Source organism: Pieris napi, chromosome 2, assembly GCF_905475465.1.
Source record: "Pieris napi chromosome 2, ilPieNapi1.2, whole genome shotgun sequence".
NCBI lineage: Eukaryota > Metazoa > Arthropoda > Insecta > Lepidoptera > Pieridae > Pieris > Pieris napi.
The window spans coordinates 3,253,075-3,267,123 of record NC_062235.1 but is presented as its reverse complement, the minus strand read 5'-3'; the positions used below and the strand labels follow the sequence as shown (position 1 = coordinate 3,267,123).

Here is a 14,049-nt window from a genome sequence, read left to right as displayed (position 1 = left end):
TTAGTTTTGTATAATGTACCAATGTATGCTGGTTGTAGCTTAATGAATAAAAAATGGTGATTTATTTTTTATAAAAGTAACAGAAGCAAAAATTCTGTTCTGTTCAAGTTTCTCTATTTACAAACTATGCTTGGTGTGAAGCACTAACGCTCATATTCAAGTAGAGGAAAATGCGTGAATAATATAGGCATAGCCCCGATCGTTTTCTCGGAAGTGGGTCCCGATCAATTTGATGTTCCAATCTAAATGCACCCCACCGATATAGGATAAGTCTCTATCTACAAGTGATCAAACGGACGATCCGTTGGGATGTGAATATTCAATTGGCTTAAACAGAGTAAAAACCCAAACCATAGGCATTTTACGATACAAGAGCAATATAATTATAACGAGATAATAATATTAATAATTTTTATTATTTCCAGAAAAACAGGTTACTTAACAGAACTGTACTTCAGGAGCCTTAATAATTTAAATAAATATAAAATTAAATAACGATATAAAATAATACTTGCACTAACATGTAGTATGTGAATGTAGTTGGAACAATTTTTCATTTTATTTTATTTATGCTCTCAAATGTTAAAAAGAGGATTACCAAACATTTATGAAATCTATATATATAAAAGAAAGTCGTGTTTGTTACAACACTTATAACTCGAGAACGGCTGGACCGATTGCAATGGTTTTTGAATTGTTGGATTTGTTTCCGTCCCGAATAGCAGAATAAGCAATAAAATATCGGATAAGTTATCGAATAACAATAAATAAATAAATTAATTTTACGAATGCAAAAACCATATGGTGCCATCTGTTGACAAAACTACGCATCATTTTACGTCGAATTCGTGTCAGTTCAAAAAATTCCGATCTTGAGGTGAATGAGGAGATGCATAACCATGCTTTGATCCTGATCAAAAGATGTTGGATATCAGAAAGTGCTTAACATGCAGTATCGCCATATTGACGCTAGAGAGAAGATGCCTAATGTGTAAAACTGCCATTCTTCTTTCGCAATGGCAAGCAATAAAACATTTCTGTATTTGCAAAAAAGTTGTATTAATGTAATACTTAACATTAATGAAATCCTAAAATAAGTTAAATTAAAGTAACAACGATATTATAAGGTTGTAGGGCGGAACGAAGTTAGCCAGGTCAGCTAGTATGTTATAAATGAAAATGAGAACTTACGAAATCAGGCGCAGCGCAGCGCATGCAACTTCTTCGCAATCGCGATATCGCGGCACACAAATACCCGATGGGAAGTTTTGTATAGAAGATGCATGGAGCCAAGCATCCACGTATATATAAAAACAATGTAAATTTATCCAGTAGATATTCATGCTTTGGATATAGCTACACTTAAAACATTTTCTTTTACTTTGAGTTTCAAGGCCAGTTTGGAGTTGAAATATTCTTTTCATCGGTTAATGGCTCACAGAACAGAAATATCCTAGTAAAGAAATGTTAAGAGCATAATTAGAGAAGAAAAGTAGTACCAAAAGACTTACTTCGCTAACATTGATTTTGAGATGAAATTGATTCTCGCATATGTAAGACCTTTTTATATACAAAATTCATATTAACACTATATATTATGATCTATTGGGTTAACTAAACATAGGAAGGTCACCTCAAAGTGATTTAACTGCTTCCAGAGGCGACTCAAGCATGCCGGTTTAGACCGTCCCTGGTTCCGATTTCCATAGGGTACAAAGATTAAACTATAGTTGTATAGATATTTTATTTATTACAGTTTAGAGATATTAGATAATACTAATAACCAATTCGCGCTCATAAGCCTTCTAACAGTGTATTGTATTTAATAACTTAAGATATTGATATCACTTAACACCAGGTGAGCTGTTTGGGGGCAAACAAAATGTATGTTGTATACAAAAATACAAAATTCGAGCGAAGACCAATTTCAATCTTATTTATTTCGTTAGCATGGTCATGTTGGTATATTTATATAAATATAGATTGGAAAAACATAAACATTTTTTTTTTATATCTATACAAAAAAGCTGTAATCAATAGGAAATTCTTTCTATTTCAAAATATCTTTCGGAAAATGGGACCGAAAATCCACCTAACATTTGAAATGAACACCTCAAATTTATGACTGAACTGAGGTCTCCTCTGAGGTTGCTATCACTTCGATACATGCAAATTACTAACTATAAAGTGTTGATAATTGGCAACGGAAATGGAACAAACGCTGTCCATAATCATTGGGGATTCATAAGCCTGTTATGTAGATTATGCGATTCCAGAAATAGACCGGAATAAAGCTATTTCTAGATTTAAAGCTTACAGATTTGGCTGAATACAAAACTCCAATAGTGAACGTTGTTTATGATCCTATTCAGCGTTTCGGCCCCTTAGGTAAGCAATCGTGTATAACTTTATCTTAAAGTTAGTAAATTACGAATAAATAAACAGTGAAATCTATATATACTCGGCTGCATTTCCAGACTCCGGGGCGATCGTCAACATCCACGACTGTTTTAATGTAAAGTGGGAACAAACCGTGATCCATGTGGTATCCTATTATTTCAGTATTATTATTATTTTCTTATGTAGCTAAGTCCACATTTCAAGGATCGTCATGGTCGCTTAAATGTCATTGCTTGTGGTGGCGTCCATGCGTCGGGTTGTCTCTCTCCCTAAAATATGGCGAGGGGGCCGATGGCTGGCCATGCGTCATACTCGTGAACGGGTGCTACTTGTGGTGACTGGTCGTACTTGAATTCGTGTATGCGGTGATGTTAATTATTTCGACTATGTGTTTGCGTGTTGTTCCCACGAAAATGTAAGTGCGTGCTCCTATTTCACCATGCCTCCTGCTGATAGGGGACAAGTCTTTGTTTTTATTTATGTTATTATTATTAATTACTTAAAATGTCATGTGGAACATGGTGTAATGGTTGCAGCTCCTTACAAGCGTTGTGTAAAAAAAAACATGGCGATTAAAAAGAGTGGCGGAGAGTTTATTGCCAGTTCTTCTCTTCCGTTCTACGCCCTTGATTTGAGAACTGGCAGTAAATGTAAAATTAGAAGCATTAATATTTATTTCTTTAATGACGAATCACAAGTGTACATTGTGTTACCTACGTGAATAAATGATTTTTGAATTTGAATTTGATATAATTTAAATTACTAGAATTATATTTTTTGAATATCAATTTAAAATTCTATTACAAGAGTATGGCTTTTCATTTCTCAAGTAAAATTACCCGTTTACTTACCCGTTAATTACCCGTAATCCTCCAAAGAGCCCCAATTCAAGGTAGCTTTCGTTGACATTTATGTAATTAGTGTTACACCGTTCATCAAGGAACATTAACCACTTTATCATGGAGACGATGAACTACAGTATTCTATAATTTATGTATTTGCACAGCACACTTCTCAATATATTTTGTAAAGAAATCTTATAGTTCCGCATATACGAATTAAGTAAATAACAAGTCCGACATAAGACGCGAACGTATTAAAGTACGATACATTATCCTTATTCCTAATCTACTGAACTTTTCTGTAACTCGTCGAACTTCTTAGAAGACTTACGAGTTTTAACGCGAAAGGTTCAATTGAATTCAGGTCAATCTTATCTTTGAGTCATCTCATTGATATCGCATTTGCTATGTGGAAAAACAACCATTTTTGCTTGAGCTTTGTTGAGTATTGGATTCGGTAGTTTAGATAGCTAAAAAAATAAAAAAATCGGTGATGCTAAAACGATGTTTCGAGATCATTTCTAGAATTTCTTTATAATGTAATGTTGATTATTACATAATAAATAAAACTAATAATAAAATAATAAATTATTATTTATAATTGAAATAAATAACTAAACTTAACATAAACTAAAATATATCATTAAAAGGAGTCCCTTTAGGCAAGGTTCCGAAGATACTGGCAGCGTTCCCCCTTTGAATTGCTAGACTAATTCTTTGTCCAAGGTAGCTGCCAGATCTTCGGTCTCCTGTGATGTCGACTAACCTTTTTGAAATTTCTTTAAAAAGCCTTAAAGCGCTAGGACCCCACGGACCAAGGGTCTCGACACCGAATGGGACAAAATCATATTCTGAGCCCAGACCCCTGTATTTGCATGCTTTATTTTTTTCAGCCGCTTCACAAGCCGCACCAGCTCTGTAGTTGGTTCCATGTAGATGGGAAGGGGCCAGCGTGTCTGAACAGGTTCCCATACCAGTACCCGACCCATCTTCCATGGAACCAAACTCATACCGTCCGGTCTCTTGCCATCGTCCCTTGCAATACCAATTTCTAGAATATTTTAGCACGTATATTCAATGTTTATAAACACAATTAGTGTGAAATATAAAAGATTATTTTAATTGAAAGCTAAAAAAATTGTTGATAACAATTTAGGTTTTTTCTATTCGATAAAAAAGGTTGTGTCTTGAAACCCATGTTTTTCTTAAGCTAACCTTTACTAATCAAAATAAACACAGCCGTTGAATGGTTATAAATTACAAAAGTACCATTTAATGGTAGCTGTACACACTCGGCGAGACACCCCGAGACAGGCCGAGGGCGAGAGTGTAAAGTAGAGCTCTCGTCTCGCCTCGCTTCCTCGCAGTCGGTCTCGCCTCTCTCGGTCGCCTGTCGGTTTTTTGCGCACGAGTCAAAGGGTCTCGCGAGTAAAATGAGAGCGACCTGTACACACTCGTTCAATCACTTGCTCGATGACTGTGGTTGTGACGGGACGTATCGCACAATGTGGTCTAACGAACGCGAATTAGAGTTTTTGGAGTGTTACCAAAGGGAATCGTTGTTATGGAATCCGAAGGATGTAGGACACAAAAATAAACAATCTCTACATGATGCTTGGATGCGAATAAGCCGGCCGATGGATATCCCAATTGAGGAACTAAAGAAAAAGCGAGATTCACTCATGGCTACGTACCGTGGACGTAACTTTATGAACCTAATTACCTATTTCTGTTGCGGTGCATAGTAACCATCCACCATCTTCTTCTTCGCCATGGCTTCGTAATTTTTTTTTTATGGTAAACGTGAAGAAAATTATAATAACTTATTGCACAAAGACAAACAGCAGCAGCGGTTTCCACGTCCATTATTAACGGTGTTTTAAATACAAATAACGTAACGAGTGTGTACAGGCTGCGCTCTTCTCTCGGTCCTCTCGGTCGAGACTCTCGGCGAGAGGCTCTCGCCGAGTGTGTACAGCCACCATCAGATATTTATCGTGTGCGTCGTTAGTGTTTAAAGTACATATTTTTATGTCTAATCTAAATAAATTTATCAACATTTAATACATGTCTTTGTTATTTAATACTTAATAATGTTTTAGGCACACATTTAAATAAAACTCCTTTAAATTATTGTAACGCGTAAGATGTACTTAACAACAATCTTGGCCAGGTGGAAACTGCCACAGCAAGTTGATCTATCTATTTAAAATCTTCTATTTTTTTACATGATGATAAAGTTTTTCGATAATGTCATCTAGTTTCGAAATGTTGCCTGTTGATGTGGGGTTAACGCTTTTTGTTCGCATAAACCTGCAGCTAAGTTTCATCATAGGACGAAACGTCGTTCCTCAACTGAGCGTTATTTAACGTTCTTTAAATTTTTCCGCGCACCACCACTATGTAGAACCAGCTGCCCACTGAAGTATTTTTGAACCAATTCGGCTCTGGGTCCTTCAAGAGCGTAGTAATTCTTAATAGGCCGGCAACGCACTTCTGGCAAAGTGAGTGTCCTTGGGCGGCGATACCACTTAACATCCGGTTGGCGTCATGCATGACGGGCATGAGCCCGTTTGTCCTTAAAAAACAAACCAAACACTAAAAAATCCATCAATTTGAAAGATTATGCTTTTTATTGCAATTTGGAGTGGTTATATTTAAAGGTATGTATTAAATTGAATTTACTACCGCGAATACATGTTAAGTTAATAGCACGTCTAGATGGTAGTAATGATTGATGGAACACGAGACAAGGTCAGGTCTGATTGTTGATATTGAAACTTCATTTCAATGGTGCGCCGTCACGCAATGATACAGCCTTCTTCATGATTTGATTCACAGCTTTGCGGACTGTTATGGAGTTTCGGCACGTTAACTTATTGCTGTTTGAATTCCTCCAAAGGATCAGTTCTATATGAACTGATCTATGAACATTTCAATATTTCTTTTTTACTTACTATATACTTTTCTACTTACTATGTACACAAGACTTCTTTACTTTACTATTATTGATTTTTCTACTAAGTATTATTATTAATACATTATTTTTCTTTTTTGCGACTGACTGCAATCTAGCTGTTGTGGTCTCTGGCAGAATTACCAGCGCTGTGGAACAGTCTGCTCCTCAGCATAATGCTGAGCCAGGGCCAGTTACAACCACAACGCATTACACACTTAAAACGTACCTTGATCTTTAAAAGAAAATTGTTTTTATTCTTATTATTTTGCTTGTTTCTGTGTGTGTGTTTCGATAGTAATAAATTTTATGTCTATGTATATTTCTTATCCTGGAGTCGATGGAGAGCGTCCCGGTGTCACTAGAATAATATTATATATCTAAAACACTATTAAATAAATGTTTTTATTACTAACTATGAAAATTGCCGCATGATTACTAAACAGATTTAATAGTATGTGGGTAACTTAAATCTTCACTAAATACATAACTGAATCATGGACACTAAGAATAGCGTACTAACTTCATTAACTTCGTAACGTACATTACTTGTGAGACAGTTTGAACAATACATATACTTGAATACAATATAATACGCAATTTCCGCTCAAGCCGCTTCATAATAATATGTTGCAATTCCCCATTCTCATGTCACGTGTACGAATATGTTTTATATGCAAATCACTAATTTAGACTTTAACCTATTTCTTGCATAGGTCAGACGACGTATCACAGACCATGTGATACTGACATTTTTAAACTTGCATTGTAAATATTAGACATCGTAACATCAAAAAAATTGGATGGAATTGTATTTTTTATGACATAACATTATAAAATAAACATTCATTTCTGTTTCTAGATTATTATTCTCTTAATAGATTATAGAAACGAAACAAAATATAGTTTATTGTTTATCTATTAGTTCTATAAAAATAAAAATATAACCATTGCGTGGACTTAATAGTTATTATGCCTTGGGTAAGGTGTTTTCTTGTCTATTAATACATTAATGCTTTGAATATTATGTACGTTTAAATAAATGTAAAATGAATGATTTCGTAATTAATAAAGCGAATAAGTTTCTTGATGTACTCGGAATTATTTTATTGTTTTATCTGTATATATTACGTAAATTAATTTAAAAATTACTGCGTCGATAATCGATTGGTCTGGATCTTAGATTTTATGACGAAAAAAACACTTACGCTATAAGCTGTTTTAATAAAACTATTTTTTTGCTTTCAGGCTACCAAAAATACGTATTTTTGATTCATTAATTCGTTATTGCAAACAGAAGCTTAAACAAGGCAGGATAAGATTTTTTCGATAATTCCACGGTTTTTATGAGTTCTATCTGTGGCATCTAAGCTGAATGATTCGAAATTAGTTTAGATTTGGGCGTCAAAAGCCAGATTTATATAGAATTAAATAGCTTACTTTAAAAAACATGATATAGTAATTCCTTAGAGAGTAGGTATTATTTTTTATTAAATAAAAAATCGTTTACTGTAAGTGTGCAATCCTTACAAAGAATTAACTTAAAAAGACATTTTTAAAGCTAATATGTACAAGAAAAAAAAATAAGAGATACATTTTTAAAATCATGGTCCCGGCATGTTTAGTTTTAGTTATGATCTTTGAAAATTTTATCTATTCTGACAAACATTTATTCTTTTATGGCTAACTTTTTCTTACGTAGATATTTTGTACACTGTCATAACTGTCAACTGTCACATTTAACAAATGGTTTGACATATCTTGATATTCCATTGCACTAAATCATGCTTTGCTTGTCAGTACCCATAGTGAAGCTTTAAAAAGTTAAAAAAAATTGGAATCCTGCCAAGATTAAACAGAAATCTATACACTGATTAAATTGATTGCGGTGGAAAACTAGTGCCCTTGTGAAAATTACGAAAATGTTTTTCCGAATGGAAACGCTGATAATGCGATGTTTTAATAAATGCGAAATGCAGAAAGATATTCGATATTTTACTGCACTCCATAACGAATATGTTAAAATATTGAGTACGAAACGTAAAATGATTTATGCCGCCATTTTTTAAATCATGTTACTGATTCATCGTATTCCTATTTTACACGCTTTATATTAGCTTCACCTGTATGTATGTATGTATGTAACCGACTTCTTCGGACTCGATTTTGACCCACTTTAAACGGACAGATTTTATTCAAATTTTGCGCACCTGTCAAAGATCGACAATGCAATAATCCGAAAAAAAAATAAGCTCTGTGCCATATTGTTCGTTTATGGAGCAACCCACGCTTTTTCACAATAATACCAGTATTTTTTGTTCATTACCATTTTCAGCCTAAATTAGGAATTATTTTTCACTTTTTAGTTTGATGCGCTTTAAAAGCGTGTTTTATAGTTTTTTTTAACTATTATTTATTTGATTTCCATTATTACGTGTTACGTGTGATTGAAATTAGTTAAGTCACGAATGTCCAAAGAAATAAACAAAAGAAAGTCCTTACATACACATTACACAATTACAAATTCTTGCACTTAAAAACATGCTCATGAACGTCACGCCGTACCAATTCCTTCTACCATGGACCGTCCATATGACTTATCAAATTTTTCGGGTTTATAGCGAATTGTTCCTATAGGTGTTTTTAAAATCAGATTGATATTTTTCAGAATATTAACTGAATTGTCTCGTGAAAAATCTAAAGCCTGCATCGCATTTATTAACAACCTATATCACATTCAATCTCCGTGTATAAATAAATTATGGTGTTATACATTTAATTTTTTTGATAATAGAACACCATTCAATCCAAATTAGATATAGAAATGCATTGCAGGTTTAGTGACGCAAAACATTCTGGTTTGAGTCTTTGAATACTTAAAAGCTATAAATAAATACGACTAATTACAAATTTATATCATTTTCGACATGAAATATTACGAAAATTAAGTCTTCAAATTTATGAAAGACTTTAAAATTGTTTAGAAAAAACGCGATTATAGAAACATTAACTTATATTTTAAGCAGCTAAATCAAAAGGACCATTCACTGTTACTTTTTGTTATTATTAGTAATGAATCCATACAAAATTAGGTTAGCTAACATTTCTTAAAATTATTATTATTATTATTAGTTGTAGTAGTATAAGTTTAAGTAATAATTTAAGTTAGGTTTTTGTGGTCTCGTATTGTATCCGTTTAGGGTAAAAGCCTACTAAATATTTTTCCATTTCTGGTTTTTTTTCTCAATGCATTGTTCAGATCTAATTGACTTATTTTGGATGAAAGTACATAATTTTAATTGTTGCGACGTGCAGCGTCTTTTTTTATTATTTTCCTGTTCTTCGTTTTTTACATGTAATGTATGCCGCACACCTAACAACCTTTAAACATATTTTCTATAATTGTTCAGCTAATAGATTTCATTCAAGAGACAAAAAAATGAGCAATAAAAGTTGCGTGGTCCAGAAATTTTTGCATTTATATTTACGTACATACGATGTACAAAATAACAAAAACCCAACTCTGAGAACGGCAGAAGTTGCAGTTTTGTGGCATCGCTTCTAGGAACTTGCATTCAGGGAATAATGTAATTTAAACCATAGGGATAAGGTTACATTTCGCATATGCTTATTAGCTACAGGATTCAGAGGTCACACCGCAAAGTGGATTTCAAACCACATAGAATGTATTTCCGGTTACAAGCGTTACAATAGACATTCCTGGATAAAGTTTTTAGTAACGGAATCCTGTATCTATGTATAAACTAAATGGCATCTACATGTTGTATCTATTTCATTTATTTTTTGAAGTGAAACTTCTTTATCGGGGTTGGAAAAAAATTTAGTGTATCATTTTTTCGTTACGCGTCACATTTTTCCGTTACGTGCCATCTTTTAAAGTGAAACTTCTTTATCGACGTATGGGAGAAATTTTGTAGCAGTTTACGCGCCATGTTGCTTTTTGAAGTCAAACTTCTTTATCGGCGTTGGAAAAAAATTACACACATTTGTCACATTTTTCGGTTACGCGCCATCTTTTTCTTGTCCCTACCACGGTTGATCCGAAGAGATTCGAAGCCATTAGTAACAAAAATATATAATAACGATTACAATGATAGTAATACTAATAATTCTATTACAGTTAATGAAATTCTGTAATAATCTTAGTACTACATAGTCGTACAGTAATAAGTTAAAATGAAATAATTGTATTTGTATTCATGTCTATGATAATAAAAGCATTTTTGTTAAAATTTATCTAATTTAACTTTATTTAACCAATTTCTGTAAAGTTGCACATAGTAGATCATTTTTCGAAAAATAAGGTCATAAAGAAGTTTCACTTCTTACGTGTGTATTCGCACAGATTTTTTTATAGTCAAGTAGCTGAGTAATTCTGATTTTCTCGTAATTTTCCTTCACCTACAATAAAATACTCGTACATTTGTTGGGCAGGAGGCTCAAATATAATTGCCAATGTAATTTCACGATACCAGAAAACTAGTACGTTGCCAGCTGTTCGCGCTACATTGGTGTCAGTTAAAGAAGGATGACACTTGTCCATTTTGACTTTGACACACGAACCGGAAATGGTAGGTGCTGTAATGGCGCAAGGATGAGTTAGAAAATTAATCGCTGTCACTTGCGCAGTAACTATAGACCGCATACCGTACCGCATTTTCTTATTACCATTATCCAGTGCTTGGAGTGGGACACGCTACCGTTGATGATAAGTGCTAGTCTTAGTCTGAACGATTATTGGATTCCTGTTTTATTATACTGACACGCGACAGCCAAACCAGCGCATTGTTTTACCGAGGGAAGGGAGCATCCTAGATATAGCTTCTGGATACACAGGCTCACACACCAGCCTTTTACGTTTATATGAGACACACTTCTCAAAAATTATCTTACCATTAGAATGCTTATCTCAGAGTAGAGCTATATTTTCCAAATAAATTCCCAGCCTTGTGAGGCCGGGATTGAGTGAGAGATATAATAAATGTAAAATTCATTAATAATAATCAAAAATTCATTATTAATAATCAAATATATTAGCGTATTCAAGAGCGCAACTTTTACACGTTTAGTAATAAGGTCAAGGTCTATCTTTACCCAACACTGTCTGGAACTCAGGTACATCTTAACAATAGCCGAAGGTTGTAATTAATTCTATTCTTTGTGCCCAGAATGAATTATTTATAAGGTGATATAAAGTGTAGATTTATTTACGCTATTATATAATCTAGTTTTTTAATAACTTTATTCATATTGGTAACCAAGTACACTTATAACGTCAACAGAAAAGATGTTCAATTGATTTTAAATAATACATTTACTACCAGCTCGCAAATCAAGGACATAGAGCGGGCAAGAAGAACTGGCAAGACACTCTCCGCCACTCTTTTTAATCGCCATGTTTTGATTCCTACAAATTGTTTGAACTGGAGCAAATCAATCCTAAGGATTAGGATCATTTAAATATTCGTCAAATTTATAAAAAGCTTTATTGATTAATATACCTTTAACGAGAGTTTTGAATTTATTCAGTGATAATTCTCTAATTTCGCTAGGGAGTTTGTTGTAAAAACGAAAACAATTTCCATATAAGGCGTGGTTTGTCTTCTGGAGCAGTGTTGGCCTCGTGGCTTTAGCGTGAGACTCTCATACCTGAGGTCGTAGGTTCGATCCCCGGCCGGCATTTAACATTTTCTCGAACTGTGAAGGAAAATATCGTGAGAAAACCGACATGTCTTAGACCCATAAAGTCGACAGCGTGTGTCAGGCCGATTTAAAACGATCATGAAACAGATTCATAAATCTGAGGTCAAGACCTAAAGAGGCCACTGATTTTGTCTTCTGGAGCCTGTTGGTCGTACGCTTAGATAAGTTCTCTTTCGAGTATTATATATATATTATCCTGGTGGAAATCACCATTTGTTTTAAAATCGCTTATATTATATAGTTGCATTGATGAATGGAATTTTAGTCTAAGTTACCCGGCAAGGGAATATGCCGTGGCGTGGGAGTATACGTTAGCGGGAATCCGACAACGTCCCGCTATTACCGCATCTAACTTAGGGCGATTGTTGATTTGGGGTTTTAGTGAGTATGCACAGTACACCTGAAGTAAGCAAAAGGGTATGCAAAGCGCATTATTCGAAGTAAATATAGTAGGTATACGTTTTAGGACCAACCTGCTACTCTGTACATAATCTGACTCTTATGTACAGAGGCCATGGCAAGGCTCTTATGGCATTCCCTAACAAATTATCATGATGACGTCACCAGATGAGTGATGATGATGACGTAATAACCCAGTTGATGAAGCTATGTGAATATCCGTCGAAATGGTGTTACGATAGCGTCCATAACTGAGCGTTGTTAAAGGCACTTTTAGCCGCACAACCAGTTGCTCACATAATTATTTCTGTATCAATTTGACTTAGGGTCTTTCAAGATACGAGCCTATCGATTCATAGAAGGCCGGCAACGCACTTGCGAGCCTTCTGGTAGTGTAAGTGTCCATGGGTATCATTTAACAACAGGTTAGCTTTCTGGCCTTTTGCGCAGTGTCCTACAAGAAAATGGCACGAAAACTTTATACTAATCTATCTATCTATCTATCCCAATCGCTACGAAGGTTACGTGGTGGCATTAGTGATCTACGACGTTTTAAAAAAGAATAGGTAAATTACCCATATCTGATGAGCGTGTGCAAAATTATCATGATATTGAATAGAATTGTTATGATTGAATAAGTTATGAGAATGGATGAAGCAAAGTATGTGCCTTTCATTACATGTGTATAAAAATATATAATTTCGCTTAACTTAGGATTTATTTATTACATATTAAATTAAGACAATTACAAAAGTAACTTGATAAATGCGGGTCGTACTTTCGTTACTAACATATGTTAATATGCGAAATACATATGTTAATATTAAAATCGCGACAACATCGTCATGGTTCGTATTACATATGATATCTATAAATAAAAATAAATCAGTGGCGCTACAACCTCTTTAAGTCTTGGGCTCAGATTCCTGAATCTGTTTCATGATCTTTTTTCTAAATATAGGTAAGTGGTGATCAGCCTCCAGTGCCTGACACACGCCGTCGACTTTTTGGGTCTCAGACATGTCGGTTTCCTCACGATGTTTTCCTTCACCGTTCGAGCAAATATTAAATGCGCACATAGAAAGAAAGTCCATTGGTGTACAGTCGGGGATCGAACCTACGACCTCACGTACGAGAGTTGCACGCTGAAGCCACTAGGCCAACACAGCTCCTGTATAATATGATATCTATATCAAAACAATATATTCAGTCCTAATTTAACTCGCGTCTCTAGTCTCACTTATTTGAAAAAAGGAAATTACGCCTGAACACAGAATTGCCCGAAGGTATTGTTTGGTGACAAGGATGCAAATTCCCAGGTAACTGGGTCAGCCTTTAAAGAATAATTGAAACCAAATTGAAAAGAAATTTATTAAGTGGAACAAAGGTTGAGGCGCGTGACTTTTCACGTTGCAGCTAAGTAGGTTAATGATATAATTAAATCATACTTTATCCTAATGAGATTTGGATTATTATTGCCAAATTATTTTTGAAGTTAAACTTCTTTAGGCGCATGAGGGTAATTTTTTACGGATGAAACGCAATAAGAATAATATTAGCGTCACGAAGATGTGCAGCGTTTTTTTATAACTATGGGAGTATTTTAAAAATACTCCCATATGTCAAAAACATATTGAATTTGAACATACAAGAGTCGTAATTCTCTACTTGGAATCTTACCCTAAGAGTAATTATTTTTTGTTTTATAATAATTCAAAAGACCAATCA

General features: G+C 34.3%; 1 protein-coding gene and 1 long non-coding RNA gene across 6 annotated transcripts in view; one reads left to right on the top strand and one right to left on the bottom strand.

Annotated features, from left to right (window-relative positions):
* Positions 1-14,049, top strand: part of LOC125056653 (potassium/sodium hyperpolarization-activated cyclic nucleotide-gated channel 2) — a 185,323-nt gene that overhangs the window by 15,406 nt on the left and 155,868 nt on the right. The gene's annotated exons all lie outside the window — the stretch shown is intronic.
* Positions 4,513-5,233, bottom strand: LOC125056716. Its single transcript, XR_007118099.1, has 2 exons — positions 4,966-5,233; positions 4,513-4,632 (listed from the first exon to the last, which is right to left on the bottom strand). It is a non-coding gene; the product is annotated as an uncharacterized LOC125056716 (long non-coding RNA).